This window comes from Pseudorasbora parva, chromosome 16, assembly GCF_024679245.1.
Source record: "Pseudorasbora parva isolate DD20220531a chromosome 16, ASM2467924v1, whole genome shotgun sequence".
Classification (NCBI taxonomy): Eukaryota; Metazoa; Chordata; class Actinopteri; order Cypriniformes; family Gobionidae; genus Pseudorasbora; species Pseudorasbora parva.
In genome coordinates, this window is record NC_090187.1 from 22,431,259 (window position 1) to 22,453,349 (window position 22,091).

Sequence of the window (22,091 nt, forward strand, 5' to 3'; positions counted from 1 at the left end):
CGAAACTACCCGGCCCCGACAAAGACTTAAATGACCAGACCGATGCCCTCGCAAAGATGGGCGCACTACACGGCGAGATGTGGGAACCTCCAAACCCCACACCCAGCCCCGCCGTGGCAGTGCTAACCCGCAGCAAGCAACCAGCACCTGCCACGATGGCCGCCGCACAGTCACTAGCGCTCACGCCGCAGATTTCACACAACGACATTGCGGAAATGCAAGCCTCTGACACGGCAATTAAGACAATTTTCGACCACCTCTCTGACCCCTCCGACCACCCTATCTCTGACTCTGACCTCTCCGAGGATTCAAGCCTCAAGCAACTATACAACTCCAAACACATGATGCGTATACAGGACGACATTCTGTGGTTTGCACCCGATGGCAGCACAACGCCACGGCTTGTGGTGCCACGATCGCAAAGGGGGGTGATGCTAATGTACGCCCACGACACACCATGTGCGGGACACCACGGCACCAGAGCCACGTATGACACACTGAAACAGGTGGCATATTGGCCCGGCATGCAGCAAGATGTTGCGGAGTACGTCAGAGAGTGTCTGGTTTGCTGTCAGTTCCAACCGGCAAACCCGAACCACAGAGCCCCACTGCAACGCAGAGGAATCACGTTTCCGTGGTCAGACCTACAAATCGACTGGGTAGGACCCCTGCCCAGGTCCACAAGAGGCAACAAGTACTTTCTTACAGTGGTGTGCCAGTTTACCAAGTGGGTGGAGTGTCTACCAGCACCCAACGACACCGCCCAGACCACAGCATACCTCCTGTTAAACCACGTTTTCTCACGGTTCGGATTGCCACTGAAAGTCAACTCAGACAGAGGCACCCATTTCACTGCCGAGATCATGCAACAAATCTGGAAATGCCTGGGGATACAGGCTAGACTGCACGTCAGTTACCATCCAATCGCATCAGGGCAAGTTGAACGATCGAATCGCACAGTAGTCGCCATGCTGAGAAAGTACGTGTCTGCTAACCAAAAAGACTGGGATATGAAACTCCCCCTCGTGCTGATGGCCCTCAGAGCCACCCCGCAGGAATCAACACGGGTATCCCCTTTTGAACTCATGACTGGGCGGCAGATGACTCTGCCACTACACCTGCTGTACCAACCCGGCGACTCCAACCTGGTCACCGCGTACACCACATTCCAGTACCTCGATGAGCTCCATAGACATTTAAAAACAACTTTTGCCTTTGCTCAGCAACACTTGCAAAAGAGCGCTGAAGGTCAGAAAGCCTACTACGACTGCAAAGCCTCACACCAAGAACTGGAGGTGGGCAACAAGGTCTGGTATTACAACTTCAACCCGCCACCTTTGACAGGCTCCCGACGATTGTCAAAGAAATTTCTGCCCCACTGGACGGGACCCCATGAGATTATGAACAAACTCTCTCCCGTCGCATACCAGATTCAGCTAAACCAGGGACAAAGAGAACCAGTTCTCAAATGGGTTCACAGGAACCAGATCAAGAGACATGTGGCCACTAACAGAGAAAGACAGTTAGGGGCCAATGCAAGCTGAACACAACCGCCGTCCCCGAAACGAGAAGACTGACCCACCCACCTGGGACAAATCTCACTGACACACACTCTCTCTTTCTCTCTCCCTCTCTCTCTCTCTCTCTCTCTTGCCTGTAACAGGATGCCACTGTGGATCCTGCTCCTGTGCCTCCAGACAATCAGAGGCCAGCCACCACCAGACATCATCACACCGGGTCCAGCCTCGGGCATCGTACTGAGAGAGCAACCTGGACTTCTGATCACCAACTGCCGAACCCACACTCAGAAGGTGTATGTCCGACTTGACCCCCGCAACGTCTACAACGCACACTACCCCCGTGCAGTAGCCCAGTACAGCTGGGCCGGTGCTCGCTGGACAGAGGACTCTCTCCGCCACGCCGATGCTGATGTCACGCACATGCTAAAACAACTAGAGAAGATGACCGTCACCCAGGCAGAATTAGGTGGACACAACCGCCGCCCCAAACGGTTCCTGGGAGCGCTGCTCGGAGCCGCTGCCGCCGTCGGAACTCTGTTTAACATTGGTATGTCCAGTGTCAACGCAGTGAACATCGCCACAGTAAGACGACATGTGGCTGAAATCCAAACTGAACTTCCACAGCTCAAAGAGCAACTCACCACACAGAGTGCCGCTCTACAGACTATCGGCAAGACGTTGAGAGGAACTGTGGTAATTCTAAACACCCACAGTGTCCTGTTGAACCAGACCGTGAACTCCATGAAACAGTTATTCACCGTCTTCCAAAATGACTTTGCCCAAACACAGCTAGTTACCGCCTTAATGACGGACATGTTACGGGAAATAAGCTCGTCCATCGACAGCTTAGCCATGGGTAGAATCCCACCGTACCTGATACCCTTAAGCCTGGTGCAAAACGTGTTGGCATCTGCGATCAACGCACCCACTGACCCGCTGCAGATACACCTGGCCTACTCCTTGGGAAGCGCCATTCCCCTGTATGTGGATCCCGAGCAGAAAGAAATGGGTTTCCTCCTTAATTTACCCATCATCGAGTCGAGCCGAATCTACCGACTCAAAGACATTATTAATGTAGGCTTTTGGAAAGGTAACACCCACCTCAAGGTGCGCACTCCTCAGGTAGTCGCGTACCATGACAGCGACACACAGCTGTACCTAACCCCAAACCTACACATGTGTACCCTGACCAAAGACATTCATTATCTCTGCCCAAGCAAACCTTTCCTCCGAGACAACACGGAGGGAATCTGCGGGTTGCAACCTATGCTCAGCAATACCCGCTGCCCCACCGACGCAACGCCTCGTACCCTAGTCACCGAGACGCAAGCAGAGATCGTAGGTGACAGGTGGCTCGTCAACACTCCCGTGCGCACCGCCACACTGATCTACGACCAACACGACACTGCGACTCGTATCAACCTGCTGGATCAGAGCATGTGGGTCCAAGTACCACGAGGAGCCATCCTCCACCTGGACGACTTGGCCTTGTACCACCTCCCGAGCGAAGAATACCAGTCGGAACTGGAAATCCCCGCCTTCTTCAAGGACCACAACTTCACCCTCGCTCCCGAGTTAGAATTGTGGATTGAGAAAGGGGGGCCCCAGCTCATTGACATTGCTCCCCTTGATACAGCCCTCCAAGCATTGTCCCGAATACCCATCCTGAATAACTCTCCTGTGGTCCAAACCTGGACCGCAGCTGACACTGCGCTATGTGTCTCTATGATCTTCGGCAATACCCTAACCCTGGGCATCGCTTTCCTCCTGTACAGAAAATTCAACCAGATGAGAACCTCCACAGCCAAGCTCACAACGGCCGTGTCCGGGGGTCTCCGATGGAAACCCCGGAGGGAAATTACAACGCCCGGAGCAGAGACGGACCTCATCGAGCTGGCGCCCCAGCCGTAACAAACACCTGCTCCCGACTGCCCGACTCACCTACCATCCATCCATCGTGATGGGAGGCTGTCCGAGAATAACCTCAGGAACCGAAGGCTGAAGAAAAACAACAATTAAGAAACCACTAGCCACTTGACCCTCATGATCCACCTGTCATCCGACCAAAACGATAACTGTCATCCGACGATGTCATACGGACTTCGTCAGATGAAAAGGGGGAACTGTAGCGTCTGTGGTCTCTTACAATGAGGATCAAAGAGGAACCCAGTGTTGATTGTAAAAAGGGGGGGGTAGCTTTTAGCCGCATGTAAATTAAGAGCCACGCCACAGAGTCTGGGGGAAGTGACAACTTCGGCAGTTTTACGACCCCGTCCAATAACACAGGCCCTGATCGGGTCACACGACTCGAACCCTGTTTCCCCCCCCTTTTTCATTCCCCAGACCGAAAGGCGCCAAGGCTCCTGTCAATACACAAGGACTCACGAGCACACACACACATTCCTTATGAAGCTTTAATTAAGACTATTCTAGACTGTATACGAGGTAGCTTGGTGTGTATATGCATGCTCCTTGACTCAGGCCTACTCAGTCATGGCATAGAAACAATGTAAGCTCATTTTAAATGCTTGTATTCCTGTGTAAAATTGTATCTCTGTTTTAATATCTCCCAGCCATAAGGTGTTTGATATCTAAATATTCCTATTTCTTTGACTTACTCAATGATGCACAAAATGGGATTGTGAAATGTATCATTAATATGTTCAGCCGACTTGGGAGTAAAACCATACAAAATCAACACCCCTTTACGACACCTCAGGAACATGCAAAATAGGCCATAAAATGAGACAAAGAGAACTTTTCCCGCTACCGAATTCACCCTCTGGATTGGGTGAATTAGCCAAAAGGGGGCGTGGATTAATTCTCTTAAAAGACCAGTGGAGACCACAATCTTCCCTCTTGACTTCCCTCTTCGCTTCTGAAACTTCTTCCCGGCTTGACTTCTGAAACTCTCCTCTGAACTCTTCTCTTCTGGAAACTCCTCTTCAAGAAACTCCGTTTCTACCATCCGGTCTTCAACAATCCTTTGTTCCTCGTTCCATCAACTTACTAGCCACGGGCTACTTCAGGAGGTAGACCCGAAACGCCGCTAAAGGAAAACTACGTCACCTCCCGACCTCGGAGAGAACTACCTGAGACGCAGATATATATACACACACACACAAGCGAGAAGCCAAAACGAAACCAAAAGAAATGCAAGTATTCTTCTTCTTATAAAATTTAAACTGCTGTAAAGAAGGTGTGTATTGTCCCGTTGGGACAAGCTCCGTGAAGGTCGTAGTGGTTGAACTGAAGGAAAGTTGTGTTTTTACCTCTAAATGCTTTGTCTCATCTCTCTCTCTCATCTCTCTCTCCCCCATCTCTCTCTTTTATCTCTCTCTAATTTCATTCTATTCATTATTCTCTTTTATGTATTCTTTCGTTAATACCTACATGTCTACTTTCTTGATGCATATTTAGTGTGTACTCTCTGTGTGAATCGTAGTGTTATTTTTAGTCTGTGTTTATTAAACCTCCAGAAAGACATTTAATGAGTTGGGTCTGTTGTTCTCCCACATACACAAAGTCAATGAAACTTGCGATCTAAGTTACCTAACTGCTTATGCTACTATGTTAGTAAAGTAAACTGTATGACCATTTGAAATATTGAACTTGTCCTGATCAGTAAAGTTAATGTTTCTTATGCGCTCGTAAAGCAGTGATCCCTTATGGAGAATTGAGTTGAAAAGTCTATAACTAATTTGGTGGACGAACTTAGTAGGATAATTTCAAGCAATTTCATAAAGGGTTACTTGTATTTAATTAAACAATTTTCCCTATCGGGAAATTTTTAATACGTAATGAATGACGGGCAAATTATATTCATAAATTCATGAATATTGAATATTGAACCCCTTTTGAGTTAATTATTCCCCGAGACATTAAACTCATAAACTCGTTGTTGTTACAAAATGATACCATATATGTCCAAAATAAACAGGAGCTTTGTGCCCTGGATGTGCATCCCACAGATCTCCATTCTCTGCAATATTCTATCCAATCAGTATGCGCCAATTTCTAAAGAACTCGTTCAGCACCTTGTTGAATCAATGCCAAGTAGCTCCCGTCACCACATCCCAAAGATGCTCTATTGGGTTGTGATCTGGTGACTCTGGGGTCCAATTTAGTACAGTGAGCTCATTGTCATGTTTAAGAAACCAATTTGAAATGATTCGAGCTTTAAAAAAATAAATAAAAAAAAATTCCCATTCTGACTTTCAGTTTGGAGTTCAGGAGATTGTCTTGACCAGGACCACACCCCTAAATGCATTGAAGCAACTGCTATGTGATTGGTTATTTTGATAATTGCATTAATGAGAAATTGAACAGGTGTTCCTAATAATCCTTTAGGTCAGTGGTTCTCAAACCTGTCCTAGGGACCCCTCTCCATTGCACATTTTGCATGTTCCCTCATCAAACACACCCAATTCAAGTCTTGCAGTCTCTACTAATGAGCTGATGATTTGAATCAGGTGTGTTAGATGAGGGAGACATGCAAAATGTGCACTGGTTGGGGGTCCCCAGGACAGGTTTGAGAACCACTGCTTTAGGTGAGTGTATATATATATATATATATATACACGGCTCTGTGAAATGCTTGATTCTGATTGGTCAATCGCGCATTCCAGCGGTGTGTTATTTCCAGATAACACCCGCTCATACGGGTACTACGAGTTATCTTGACCGGTACTACTTCTATGCTTAACGCTGGCACCATCTTGTGGCTTAAACAGCCGTGGGTTACAATGGAAGACTTTAAGGCAGGTTTCCTTTATAACATTTTTAATATAGATATTTTTCTGACACAAACGCATCGATTCGAATCAGAAGGCTCTATTAACCCATCGGAGCCGTGTGGAGCACGTTATTTGACGGACAGCTGCATTTTTTATGGACTTCAAACACAACTACAACTACTGCTTGGATTAATGTTAGCCTGGACTTTTTAAATATAACTCCAATTGTATTTGTCTGAATTATATACCTATTATAACTTGAAGATGAGTAACTCAGGCTTGGTTTCATTTTTGGGTGAACTAACCCTTTCAGCATTCATTTTCAACGTTTAGCAAGGGCATATGGCAAATCTTCAGCAATAGATAAAGGCTTAAAGCAGGTTGGAACTGTTTTTCTTTGTGGAAGCTTTGCATAAGAGCTAATAAAATATTTAATCTCAAGACAATATTTTGTGTCTAATAATTATTTTTTTGAGACTAGAAGCCATGTAATAAGCAGGATAATGTACACCCAGTCGGTTGTTATCGCAGAATAAACCCCTTCAGAGTGATGCAAGAGTCCTGCTCACTCTGTCGGGGTTTATTCTGCGATTACAAACGGCTGGGTGTACATTATCCCTTTATATATATATATATATATATATATATATATATATATATATATATATATAAATAAAATGAAAAAACAGTATTCTGTCAATCTCGTTGTTGTGTGTCCTGGATGACGGAGAGGAGAACTGACAGTGACACTTACCATCTAGCGATAAAGAGGTTTATTCCTCTTCTCAGATGGCCTCACACACACACTCAAACACGTGTGTCAGACCTCACTAAATAACTCCAAAGAAGGTCACCGACTGTAATAAAACAGCACTTCTCAATAACGACCTTCACAAACCTCAATTTCTACAAGAATGAGATTGGCCAGGATCTAGTGAGCCAAGCAACAGGCCTGGCACTCGTTCTGGCTGGACGCTGACGTCTTCATTCTATAGAAGCTGGTTGTGACCCAGACCTCCTACAGCATCCTTAAGCCCTCTGAAAGAGCAGGCCGATACAAGTAGATATTTTGAGGTTTGAAGCATTGCTCTCAAGAGGGAGGACAGATACTAGCTTACAGCATTTTTTTGTTTTGTTTTTTGTTCGTCTCTCAAAATGACTAATTGCAGTTTTCCATGCATGCTGTTTAAATTAATTCACATGATATAGACATGGTATACTTTTACACAATAATTATTAATTCTTCATAAATGTTCATTCCAGATTTCTCAGTCTATGGTCTGTTAATCTGCCAATATTTGCTTGTGGCTGTGTGCTAAGAATACCCTAAATGCTTCCATCAGAACATTTAAATGCAGCCCACAAAGTCAAAATTGTTTAGAATTCACATTTTTTGGGTTGGTACTTGGGTTCGAATGATAGGTGAGGCAAAGTATTATGAAACACATTGATAATCATTTTAAAAACTTTATTTGCTAAACTTCTTTTAGCAGTTCTGCCCTATTTTCCCCTTTGTCCAATTGAGTATTCGTCTGTTCTCTCCACCTTTATCATTGAGTACTGCTGTGAATAATTTAAAATGCTTTTTTTTTTTTAAAGTAATACATTTCAATGAAGCTCTCCTTTTATGTTCTTGACTTATAAAAAAGTCAATCCCATGTCCAGGGAGCTTTAATTCTACCGCATTGCAGGCATGAAGCACTTTAAATGAACAGGTTTTTCTTACGAAAATAACTACCTGATCCTTAATGACCCAGTTAGGGAAGACTGGCCATTGAAGAAAAAAATAAAAATACATAAACTAAAAAAAAAACTTTAGATGAGAGCCAGAGAAAGAGACTCTATAGACTCTTAATATTATGCACCATATGAAGGCGAAGGGAAATTTATGCTCTACTTGACAGAAGCATTGAGGTCCTCATAGGAATGGATGTTTATTGGCTTCTCTTACTGTAAATCACAGATTGGTCCACAGAGAAATTTGGTTAATAGCGCAGTCAACATTGTTAATATGTTGCCCACTAGATGCAGACTGCAAAGTGCTTCCGATATGTTCCAGTGGAACTGTAAACACATATCTAAGTGTTATAGTTTGTCAGAAGAATGATATCAGTTCATTTGCGGTGACTTATTAGATGCACAACACTGCACTGATGAGCCGAGTTCTGTGAATCCTCAGGAGACAGCACATGGAAACATAGACTGTTTTTGTTTATGTACCACTGCATCAAATGACCAGCTTAATTTTCTGTAAATGGGAACATTCAGTGGCCCTGTAGAGTCTATTAAGAAAGGACTTGGAATTGTTTAAAACTGCTGTGCAACCTCTGTGACCCTAATAACAAATCTGTGTTTCTTCTCACAGTCTTTTAATTAAAGTAAAACAATGTCTAAGGGCACTGCTGAGGTGTATTTCTGTGAATATCTGTGACCGTGTGACCCTTTCGAGTGGAACTCAGTGCTGACTTATGATTTTAAGGCAATGGGAATGCTTCTGTGTGAGCCAGTGTATGAAGCATGTGTGAAAAACAAGCATATTGGCAGATGAATAGTCAGGTGACAACGTCACTGAGTCATGAAGACCATGAATAGACCTCGGAAAATGCTGCATCAACTTCTTTGTCTTCAGGAAGCAGCTTGTTTGCATATGTGTGGAAAGTCCTTGTGTGTGGTAGGAGGGGAAAAATCGTCAACTGTATGTTTGTTGTGAAAGAACAACATCAGACATGCAATATAAGATTTTTGTTCCACCATACCCTTGCTTTCTTACGTGGAAGGACAGACATGGTCTCTGTGTGATATGCTTGGAAGTGGAGATCATCTCTCAAGGGAGGCGATTGCTCTGACTGTGAGGAATTCATCCTGCAGGAGCTCCACTTTCATTTGAGCAGCAGCCCCTCATAATAATAATTATGGTTACTAAAAGCACTTTTTTAGATGTGGAATCTCCTCCACCAATGTGCAGCATCCACGTGGATGATGCGACGACAGCCGTATTGAACCAGAATGCCCACCACACACCATCTTATTGGTGGAGAGGAGACAAAAAAGAGGGATGAAGCCAATCAGTATATACTATATCGGGATGATTAGGAGGCCATGATGATAGACGGAGGCCAATGGGCAAATTTGTCCAGAATGCCAGAGTTACACCCCTACTTTTTTACGAAGGAAAAATGTCGCACAAACAAAACACAATGTAAAATCCAGGGCTGGTACTCTCTCATGGTACTCTGTCTACACTCTTCCTTTTATCCTGCCGTACCTGCCATCAGACTCGAGGCCGGTGTGGCGGGCTGGTGATGCTCATAAGCACTGGGGTTCCCATGGCTCTCGGGCCCGCCTTGCTTGCCACACACATTAATGGATGCTCTGTGGAGTGGCATCCCCTTAATTGTTGTTGCCTCCGCGGTGCCTGACAGCTGATGCTTTTCGGCAGGTCACGGGTTACTTCCTGGAATCTTTCAGTAGTTTTGGAAGGACTATTAGAGGCTCCATTTTGAGCCTTTGGTGTCCACCAAAGTGTTTTTTCATGCAGCTGTTTTCAATTGTTATCAATGGGAGCGATGCGTTTTTCAAACAGCTGGAGCCCAACGAGGTGCTGAACAAGTATTTAACACTCAAGTGCCAATCGCTCTGCAGTTTTTTACTGGTCGCTGAGAGTTGAAGAATGTTCAACTTTGAGTAAAGCTCATCACTCTCACGTTTCACCCAGTAATCCAATCACAGTGGAGGAGGGGCGGGACAAACACAACACTGACCAACCGAACACATTCTACATGCACAACGTAAACAGATGACAACAAGCAATAACAATGGAACAAAATGATTTAAAACAAGAGCAAGAGCAAATACTTTACATTGTATCTGCAATTTTATATAGAATCAATACAGGAACAAACTACCTGTGAAATTAGTAACTCTTTCGCTGATTTTACGCATCATAACAAGTCTCAACTGAAGAAAACAAAATCCTGCCTGCCAAAACGCTCTCAAGTGCTCACAGCGAGGCGTTTTCAGCAGAGCGCCTAGCATTTTCAGCCGGCTAAAAACGCTTAGGTGGACACACAGCCTTAAGATAACTCTGTTAGTTCTAGCTTAAGAGAGTAGAAGACTTGCAAGCTTTATCAGTTACCCCCTCTGTCTACATTTTGCCCCTAGTCTGGTTAAAATGATTCTGCACCCAAGGCTGGGTTACGTTCCAAAAGTACCATCTGCAGACTTGTCTTTCAAGCCTTTCTCCTCCACTTTTTAAGTTGCTAGAGCAATAAATGCTTAATTTCCTGTGTCCAGTCAGGGCCATTTGGACAGCATTCAAGGAGATCTGCATTCAAGGCAGGGTTTTTCCCATCTCCAATCAGTGACTATCCCACTGGATTGTGAATGCTATTACCTTTGCCTATGAGGTATTTGCTTCATCTCTAGGTGTTAGAGCCCAAGCCTTATCCAAGAGTGATACCTTGCAGGATGATTATGCTAAGGCTGGCTGGTCCTCTTCGCACACATTCATAAGGTTTTTATAGTCTGGGTGTGGATTCAACCACATGGTCTCGGGATCCTTTCAGGTTAGTTCATCCTTACAAGCCATAAAGTCCATTAATCTTACTATGAGGTATGTGGCATGCTTGGTCTCTGGGTCGCAAGTTCACTGATTAAGAAAATATTTTTTTTAGGTCTCTTATCAATTGCAGCCTTTGTATAGTGTATGTGGCAGTCTAGTCCTTTCCACACACTTTTCCTTGCCATACTTCAGCAAAGCCCGAAACCACTTCCTTCAGACAATTACAATCTGGTGACTCACTTTTCAGCACACTGAAATTGAGTCACCTAACCATTCTTCGCCCGGTGTGATTGCTTTGTTTTTCACACGTACTTCAAATATCGGCTCATGCAGAGGCATCCCCAATAGCATTAATCTCATAATGCAATGTCTCTTTCCCTCTAAGGGGAACTGGGTTACATGCAAAAGCTAAGATGTTTGTGCTGTATTGTGTGTAAGGTTTTATAGGTCAGTGATGAGTTGGCTTGCATAACATGATGTACTAGAGGTTTTGTGAATTGCGTGTAGTGTAGTGTAGACCCCTAGACCTTGGGTTTATGGGGGGGGGGGGGGGGGGGGGGTTATCCTAGGCCTTTTAGTATAAAAAGATCCTACTACAAACGTTAGTGATTTCTTTCTTATATGAGAAAGCACACAGCACATGGTTGTAATTTCATTGTTTTAATCTGTCTTTTAACTAATCTGCTGTTTGACAAAATCATTTTAAATAAAATATTCCATTTATTTGATTAACTACTACAAGATCATAATGAAACAATTATTAAAGGAAGTGTATGTAAGATTGTGGCCAAAACTGGTACTGCAATCATTCAATAACTTGAAACTTTTTCACTAAAATCCAATAATGTGTTTTTAAAGGTGAAGCACATCTCCTTAACCTTTCCCTGGAGTTGGTTCCCCCTTTGCCTATTTTTTTTGACAGGTGACTTTGGTTAGGATGCAGATTAACTGCTCATACTTTCACTCTGTTTGATGTATTTAAATGTTGTCAAAAGTGTCTGAGCTCCTTCCACATATTATTCTTGAGGCACCGTGGCACATCTTTGACAGGCGCTCAGACAAAAATGCTTTACATATTAAATGGCTAGAACACAAGAGACTTAAACACATTTATAAGAAAGGAGTTTAATCTGTGGATAAAACTAAAATAGTCATAGTATTCGAGTATCCAGTGATGAAGCGCTGGCATAAATAAATGAAACGGATCACAGTGTTACTATTTATTGGTTTGCTGTTTGCTGCTTTTATTTGTGTTGTTGTTTTTTGTTTGTCAGCTTTAGTTCTTTGCATGTGGTTGAGCTCATCTTTCTCTCTTATTGTGGTTTGTGGGTTAAATATTTAGGTTCTAACCTAGTATTCAAAGTCTGGGTGGCTCACTTTACCCCTTAAACTTCCTTTTCTCTGTCTGTCACTCAAGATGAAATATCTAAAATATGAGCAGTATCTAAAGCACCTTATAGGGGTCTTCAGCAGTGGGGCTCAGACAGAAAAAGGTACGTGATCAGTCACTGCCAGTCAAGTTTCATAAGTCTCCGTCCTCCACCCATGTGGTTTATTCTGGCAGGACGTCACTCTCCATGATGCTGAAAAATGCTAGCGTACAAATTGAGGTGCATGCTGTGTGCATTGATGTATAAAGTTCAATGTTTTTTATTTTATTTTGTATGACACCCCAGACGGAGCAGCTCTGTACATGAAAGTTATGTAATATCCCAATAGTTTGGTCCACTAATTTTTAATAATTACATTAACATTAACATGAGTGTGAGGAAATTAGAAAATGACAGTTTCCGTGGACATTGCCCCTTAAATAGGCTGTATATGTAACATATAAAAATAAAGACATTTTAAGTTATATTTTAATTGAAAGAAATCGAAGCCTAATGATGTTTTGACTATTCTTTTAGCATGTGATACTTGACTCCCATTATGAATATGTTAATTATAAGATATAATTTACCTTGTAAAATATGTATCTGTCATGGTTCTGCACTGGCAGCTCTGTCTGTTTTGTCTTTGTTTAATGTTTCTGTGTTTGTTTTGTGTCTTAGTACTTGGATTTGTCTCTCTCTGTGTTTGTCATGTGTTCCTCTTGTCCTGCCTCCTTGTTTGCTGTTACCACGCCCCCTTGTTTAGTCTGGTCTAGTCCTCGTTTCACTAATTTTGCTCACCTGTTCCTCATGTGCTCTGGTCCCTTTATATTGTGCTACCTTCCCTCTTGTCTTTGCTGGTTCGTTGCATTTGTGTGCATTTGTTTGTCCATGCGAGCTTCTAGCCCAGTGTCTAGTCAGTTCTAGATTTAGTGTCTCCTGTTTTTCTAGCTTTAGATTTATTTTCAGTTTTTCTTTGTTCCTGAGTTTTTTAGTCTAGTGAAGTTTCTGTATTTATTTTGCTCGTTTTCTCCAGGTTTTATTTTGGTAATTTCGCTAGCCTTATTGTTTAATTTTCTTGGTTTTGATAGCTTACCTTTTTATTTTATTTTCCTGTTTTCCACTTTTATTTTCAGTTCAGTTTTTTTATAGAGATTGGTTTTGTTTTTTTCCTCGTTTTCTAGCTCCAGTTATTATTTAAGTTTTTGTTTAATTTAGTCTTAGTTCTTAGTTTGTCTGTTGTTTCTTCTTGTCGTGTGTGTGTCCTGTGTTGTTTTCTGTCCTAAGTTTTCCCCTGGCTGCTGTCTCCACTGCCTGTCAGCCAAGAAGGGAGCTGATTCTGTCAGACCATCAAGCCTCTGGTTCCTGCCTGGATTGGTCCACCATCGCCCTGCCTGGTGTTGCCTCACAAGCTGTCGTCAAGTTCATTGGCTGCCTGGACTGGTCTCAGTGGTCATCCTCCTCTGCCTGTCGTCGTGGTGTCTGTCCCCTGCCCTGGTGTTTGGACTGTCACTCATCCACTACCCTCTTGTGTCTTGTTGATCTGTCTTATTAATAAACTGTCCTTGTTGTTCACTCTGCATCTGGGTCCTCCACTTCCTGATCCTTGACAGTATCAGCCTATAATGCTGATTTAAACAATATAGTTATTTTAGTAATATGTAATAGTTTTTATTATTATTGAATACACAAATACTTACATCAAATCTTGACATGTATACATACATTATATTGCCAACAGAATAGGAACACCCCTCCAAATCATTGAATTCTAAAGGTGTATAAAATCAAGCATCTAGGCATGCACACTGCTTCTACAAACATTTTTGAAAGAATTAATGCTTTTCTGTCTGGCTATCCGGTGGATGAGTCTGGGTTTAACGGTTGCCAGGAGAATGGTACTTGCCTGACTGTACTGTGCCGAAAGTTAAGTAAAGTTAGTTAAGTAAATTTAGGTCCAGGGGGATTATGGTGTGGGGTTGTTTTTCAGGGTTGGGCTTGGCCCCTTATTTCCAGTGAAAGCTTCCCCTTAATGCTTCAGCAGACCAAGACATTTTGGAAAATGTCATGCTCCCAACTTTGTGGGAACAGTTTGGGGATGGCCCCCTCCTGTCCTCAACATGGCTGCGCACCAGTGCACAAAGCAATGTCCATAAAGCCATGGATGAGCGAGTTTGGTATGGTTAAGGTCAGAGTCCTAACCCCAACCTGTTAGAACATCTTTGGGAAGAATTAGAGTGGCGACTGGAAGCCAGGCCTTCTCATCCAACATCAGTGCCTAACCTCACAAATGCACTTCTAGAAGTTTGGTCACAATTTCCCATAAACACACTCCTAAACCTTGTGGAAAGCCTTCCCAGAAGAGTTGAAGCTGTTACAATGACAAAGCGTGGGTAAACTCCATATTAAACACTACAGATTAAGAATGCGATGTCATTAAAGTTTATGTGCATGTGAAGGCATTGGCATTCTAAATGTGACCAGGATATATTTTTGTCAGCTTGTAAATTAAAATAAAAAATAAAATAAAATAAAATACAGGTTGCCAGGCAATTTAAAAAATAAATAAATAATTGTGTATTCTTACAAATAGACTCCTCACTTGAAAACACAGGCATGTACAGAGTTCTATAATTCACCCAAGTACCACCTGCCATGGAAACTTTGCAAACATTCAAATATTGCAGACTTAATAACAGCTCATTTGCATGGGGGCAACCAATAGGCGTGAAGATCTGTCTTTATGTCACATAAATTGGTCTGTTTCCTGAGCTTGGCAGTCCATTATTACAGGCTGTCGTTGTTTGTTTACATGCAGAAGCTCAATTTGCATTGTGCCCTATTACTTTCAAGTCAATTAGCCTGATCAATAAACTGATGGGGAAACAGAGACAGCTATGTGTTTGTCTAAACATACATTATGAACTGCAAGTATTTTTCTGTCCATTAATGTGTGACTGTGTTTGTAATGTAATATAAGACTAATGTTTATTACATATAGAACATTATACACTGTCCTGCCTACAATTTGTAATGTTGCTTGCTTTTAATTTTTAAGAAGACTAGTGATTTTACTGTTCTAAGTCAAAAGATCTGGAAAAATGGGCAGAACAATCCCATAGACTTATATTGAAAGGAGGAAATGAAGGAGGGACTTACGGTGACCCAGTAGTGTCGCCGTACTAAATTAAACCACAACACAAAAAAATCGCCACAACACAACGGAAACGAGCCACAACACAACCGGAATGCTCCCAACCATGAAGGGGGCTCTCGGAGTGCGGTAAAGTTAGTTTCGCTAACGTTTCTGGCATCTGTTAAACTGCATTCTATATACCATTTTAAAAATATATCGCAATTTTGGCACATGCTTTCAATGCAAAATGCTGAACAGTTAGTACATGCGTTAATGAGCTCAAGGTTAGATTATTGTAATCATCTACTGGGTGGTTGCCCTGCTCGCTTAATAAACAAACTCCAACTAGTCCAAAACGCAGCAGCTCGAGGTCTTACTAGAACCAGGAAGTATGATCATATTAGTCCAGTTCTGTCAACACTGCACTGGCTCCCTATTAAACATTGCATACATTTTAAAATCTTGCTTATTACTTACAAAGCACTAAATTAGCTCCCCAGTACTTAAGCGAGCTCTTAACACATTATACGTCTATATCACGTCTATTGCGGTCTAAAAACTCTGGCCAGTTGATAATACCTAGAATATCTAAATGAACTGCAAGCAGTCGATAATTTTTCTATTTAGCACCTAAACTCTGGAACAGTCTTCCTAGCATTTTTCGGGATGCAGTCGGCCGGATCCAGGCCGTGTCCGGATCGGATGGTTGACCTGCGTCTGGACATGACCAGCACATCCTGGAGTGTCTGCTGAGACCTTGTCAATTGCTGTCTCCTCTGAATTTGCATCACTGGTACGTCATCCTCAATAAACCCGTCTCCGGCGCAATAACTCTGATCTTTTAATTATTCATACTGTTGTGTAGTTGACGCGCCATCATAAATGAACCTGTCTCTTGCGTGATACCCAGACATTTCAAATATTCCGATCTGATATGATTTCTGACCTGTAAGATTGCCAGAATAATAATCATACACTGTTTGAAAATAGGCCAGAGGAGAACTGGCACCCTGACTGAGTCTGGTTTCTCCCATGGTTTATTTTTCTCCATCATGCCCTGATGGAGTGTTGGTTCCTTACCATTGTCAACTTTGGCTTTGACTTTGGCTCAGTTGGGGACACTAAATTTATGATACAAGTTATTCAACTAAATACACCAATAAAATTAATTAACTCTTTCCCCGCCAAACACGGAAATGTTCCGGGTTTCCGTGTTTTCACTGTCGGACGCTAGGGGGCGCTATTGCGCATCTTCTGAATGAGAGTCCTGAATCTCCTGATCAAAACACACGTGAGGAAGACGCAGTGAAACGAGCGATCGCATGTAATAATATGCATATTAAAAATAACGTGATTATCGTCAATAAACAGCATATGAATGAAAATTGCCTAATGTTACTGAATGAAATGTGGACCCAGGACGAGTAACATGACTGTGCAAGCATTAGGAGTGTTGATGGACTCGATCTCCTCCATCTGTGTTTGATCAATGCTCTGAATATGATCTGGAAACAGTCTTTCACAAATACGTGATTTTCTCAGCTTTTTGTTCAAAATTTAGCTTTTTTTATGAAACCTACCCATATTCAAGTGTTGATAAAAAAGGATTGCATAAAGCTAGAATAAAACAGGTAGAATAAAAAAAAAAAAAACTTGTTTAAAAGAAGAGGTCTCTTTATTTTAGACCTTTGTAGTTGTATCAAATTGATGTCTTTCCTGGTTCGGTTGAAACACGCCTCATAATCGCAGCCCAATGGAGCAAACCAATCAGAGCAACGAAGTGACGCATTGTCAAATGTGAACAGACAGAGCTCAACTGCACTGTGTTGCCAAGTCCGCATTTTTTTTCCGCGGTTGTTTAATATGTCCAAGGGTTGAAGCGACTATTATGTGATCTATAGACCCATAAGTGCGAATTTTAGCAGGCAACCATGCCAAAATAACACACATTTTACCCCCCAAACACCATTTTTTCCCCTGGAGAACCCCCCCGAGAAGCTATTGTTTAGGGCTAGTAGTTGGCGGATTTTGTTGTAAAAACTTGGCAACCCTGTCTGCACACGCGCTGGAATAAACGATCTTTGCCGGTGTTGTAAAAAAAAAAAAGAATTTATTGATACACAGAGTACTTACCCAACATGGTCATCATCTTTGAGAGAAATTATGAAGGTGAATGCATATACAAACAAGCTCTCCGTTTAGGATTCGAGTAAATATAATCCAAGCTCCTTTGATGACATGCCTGATTACGTTACTGTTGATCATCTGTCCGTCATCGGCTAAAGCCCGCCCTGGTGATTTCATTGGTCCAAACAGTTTCTGTTCGGAGATAATTACTCCTCTATGGAGCAATGCCAGACTGAATTGCCCGACCTAAAAATGTTGTGGGCGGGGCTAAGTTCGGCTGGCATCCAGGCTATGCTCAGATATTCATTAAACAAAATATTCTATGGGCTATTCAATTTTTGTGAAAATTGTCAAAAACTCTGGCGGTGGCTGGCAACTTTTTGTTTAAAAACGCTTGCGGGGAAAGAGTTAATTAGGTCTTATTTAATTTTATAAACTATAATACTGAACATTGTCGCTATATGATACATTAAATTAAGCTGATAACCAGAGGTGGGTAGAGTAGCCAAAATCTTTACTCAAGTAAAAGTACAAGTACTTACGGAAATATTTACTCAAGTAAAAGTACAAGTACTTACGGAAATATTTACTCAAGTAAAAGTAAAATAAAAGTAACAATCGTAATAGTTACTTGAGTAACAGTAAAAAAGTATTAGATGAAACAACTACTCAAGTACTTAGTTACTAGTTACTTTCGATCTGATTGATAAGATCCAAAAACCCTTGAATTTCAGACTACTTAGAGAGCTTTCACACACCTCCATATATATATATATATATATATATATATATATATATATATATATATATATATATATATATATATATATATATATATATATATATATATGTGTGTGTGTGTGTGTGTGTGTGGTGTGTGTGTGTGTGTGTGTGTGTGTGTTTAATGGTTAAACAGTGTAAATTAATGGTGTGCTGGGCTAACCACAGCTCTTTTTAAAACATACTTTGTTCTTATATTTTTTTAAGTATATGCATTCTTAAAAATACAGTCCCATTTTTAAATGTATGTATATACTGCAGACTGTTGTCTGTCTGGATATGTGTATAAATGCAAGATGTCACATTAGGCTATTAAATTTGTTTCGTTTTTAGCCTGATCTCATCAGTACCAATGGCAACGTTTTTGCAAACCACAAAATATGTACCAATACGTACATATTGCGTTTCAAAGTGAAATGTCCACTGGGTGGCGCTAAAAGCTTATTTTTTTCCAGAACAGATTTGCGTGAATCTGACATGTTTTGTTACGTTGTGTTTTTAACATACACCCACACTAAACCTACCCGAAAGTGTTAACAAAAGCAAATGTGTCAAAAATAAAATTGTGTCCATGTATTTTTAGCTTGTGTTTAGAACTCGTCTTTGAGCTCTTTTATCATGACTCGTTCTTCATGCGGTTCGTTCTCAAGCTTTTCGCATTGCAAATACAAATCTGTATCAGCTGAGCTATCGAGCAAATCTGGTGAATCAGAAAAGCAGAACATGGAGCTGTGACGCAAAATTCAAAATGTTTTAGTTTACAAACCATAGACTAAAAAAAATGCAGTTTTTCTGCCTATAGTGTTCATTTCTGTTGGAATTCCTTCAGTGTGTATTGGTACGTATTTTGTGGTTTGCAAAAACATTGCCACAGGTACATTTTGCCAATGAGGTTGCTCGTTTTATGAGAAAAAAAGATATGTAAATGTGCAGATGTGAACGTTTGTTTGTGTAACTTACGTGTGTTCGGAGGATTCAAACGATGTGTCAATGCTTGCACAAGAGCGCATATGAGGAAAACACTCGGACAGTGTGTGAAATAGTATTACAATAAAGGAAAAGTGACCATAGTTACCAAATTACCATTAATAGTGTTCAAATATAGGCATCATTGTTACACTTACCACTGTTTTCTCAGGTTGGAGCTGGAATTATTGTATGCTGAGATGTCAGTTCATTTTGGTGCACACAGCATGCATTAAATTATGAAACTGTTCTTTTTGACATCTTGGACTGAAAACAGGCTGAACTTGAGGCCACGTACTGGTGATCTGCCGTAGCTCACACACATCTCCCTCTGCTTCCGCCATCATCTTCTTACTAAACGCGCCCTAATTTTATGCGGGTGATGCGTATCCACCTCTCGCGAAGCAGCCTCTCCAACATTTCGCGAGACTTGCGAACAAGTCATAACTTATTTTAAAATATATAATTAATTATCACCATTGACAGTAGCGGAGGAACGCCACCGAATGTATCAAAGTAAAAGTACAGTTTTTACACAAGAAATGTACTTGAGTAAAAGTAAAAGTACCCATTTTTAAATATACTCTAAAAGTACAAGTTACCCAAAAAATGTACTAAAGTAAATGTAACGAAGTAAATGTAATTCGTTACTACCCACCTCTGCTGATAACATCACTGTTTTCTCCTGAACGACACCCAAATCAAATTATGTTGCAATATTTTCCTGTTCGACACTGTGAAGCTGCTTTGAAGCAACCGCCATTGTAAAAGCGCTATATAAATAAAGTTGATTGATTGATTTGTACCAGGCTGTAAACATTTCTCTGCAGTACAATTGGGCATTTTAACATGGGGCTCAATGAGATTTTGGAGCATGTCCCTAGTGGCCAGTCGATTAATTGCAGTTTAAGTCACTTCCGTAATGGCTTCAAGAGAACCTGGGGGAGAATGCCGCTTGGGGACTCACCATACACTGTAAAAAATTTCAGGCCTCTCCATTTGAAAGTTTTATATAGTGACTGGTCACATCTAAATGTTTCAGTTGGCCAAACTGAATTCTGTGAATTTATACAAATTAATTAACAGAAAAGCAATTTTGCAAACTAAAAAAAATGTGACCAGTCACTAGGAAATTTTCAATTGGAAACCTGATTTTAATTAATATTTATTTATTTATTTATTTATTTGTTTGTTTGTTTGTTTGTTTGTTTATTTATTTATTTATTTATTTATTTATTTATTTATTTATTTATTTATTTATTTATTTATTTATTTATTTATTTATTTATTTATTTATTTTTACAGTTTAGGGGCCTAAATGGAGATCCACATTTTTAAACAAGGTTATTAATCTGTCACAAATCAGGCCTCTGGGGCTCCTTCTGATAGCCCACAGAGGGCTCCCTTACCTCAATATTTATCCCCATTCCGGACTTCATTCCCCATAATCCTTTGCCCTGACTCATCAGCCATCATTGTTTACACCTGTGTGCCATTAGCCTGATCACCAGTCTATAGCTGTGTCTCATTTCAGAAGGCTGCGTCCTCCGGAGGTCGCATTTGAAGGCTGCATACGTCATAAGACCGTCTCATTTCAAAAAAGTGAGTAGCACTCCAAATGCGACCTTCGAATGCGTCCTTCTTTCACAGGAATTGGGAGTGTGGATGAGGTGTAGCCTTCACTAGTGATGGGCAGACCGAGGCTTCGTGAAGCACTGAAACAGTTGAAGCAAATGTGCCGAAGCTTCGAAACAACACCCGACACCCGTCTCCATGACGCCATCTAGTGGACACTTGCGTGTATTGATCTGAAACAACCTTGACTGTGATCTACTATGTAAAAAAACTAAAACGTTTTTAACATCTGTCTGACAACTACTTGGTTTTGTAACCTGTAGCCTCCTCATTGTAAATAACTTTAGTTTTTGTTTTGTTTTTTGTCACGAAAAATGAAGATTATTAAAAGAAATAAAGCCACAATGTGTCATTTGTTCCATAATATTTTTATAAAAAAATATGAATTGCTCTTCTGTTGAAGGACTTGGTCGACATTTTTCTTTCTTTTTTTGGGGTGAATATGAATGATGTTGTATGATTGTTGGCTGTCTTTGTTATTTTTATGTTACCTACCTAGGGACTGCACGAAAAGTAGTTATTTTTACTAATTCTGGCATATTTACATGGTGTATTTTTATACAACAATGTTCACGAATATGCTTGGTCCCTATTAAATAAATGAATAAAATAAAATAAAAATATATATCACCTATGAATATATATCTATATAATTCTATATATTCTATATCTATAATTCTAATTTAGCCTATATGAATGTGCAACTATAAGAATATCTATCCTATCTGTCACTGATCAGTCAATATAGCCTATATCATTTAGATCTAGCCTAAATATAACTAACCATAGCGCACAATAAATCTCACTTATATCACTAAATCTCTCTATTCTCACAAAAACCCACGATGTGTAGATGGATTAACTTCACTTTTAAACTGTGGGGAATGAGGTTCATTCAGATGTGTGACTGTGTGGTTTGTTCCCGCCCCTTATAATCAAAGCAGTTTCGACAGGCGCACCTGATGAAACACTTCAGTGCTTCATTTAGCGGCAGTCACGTGACATGGGTGTGTCGAATCACAGCTCGGAGCAGCGTGTCGAAGCATCCGCGCTTCGGGATCTCGACACAGCGTCGAAATGTCAGGTTCGCGTCAGCCATCCCTAGCCTTCACTGCTTGAGATAACCCACAATTCTTTGCGTCTCCGTTAACAACCGTCATCTTTTTTTTAATATTATATGAAAAAACGGCACCACCGCCAGATATACATGCGAGCGTAGGTGTGGTGTTTAAATTAAGTAGTTCAAGCTTTTTTGTTGTT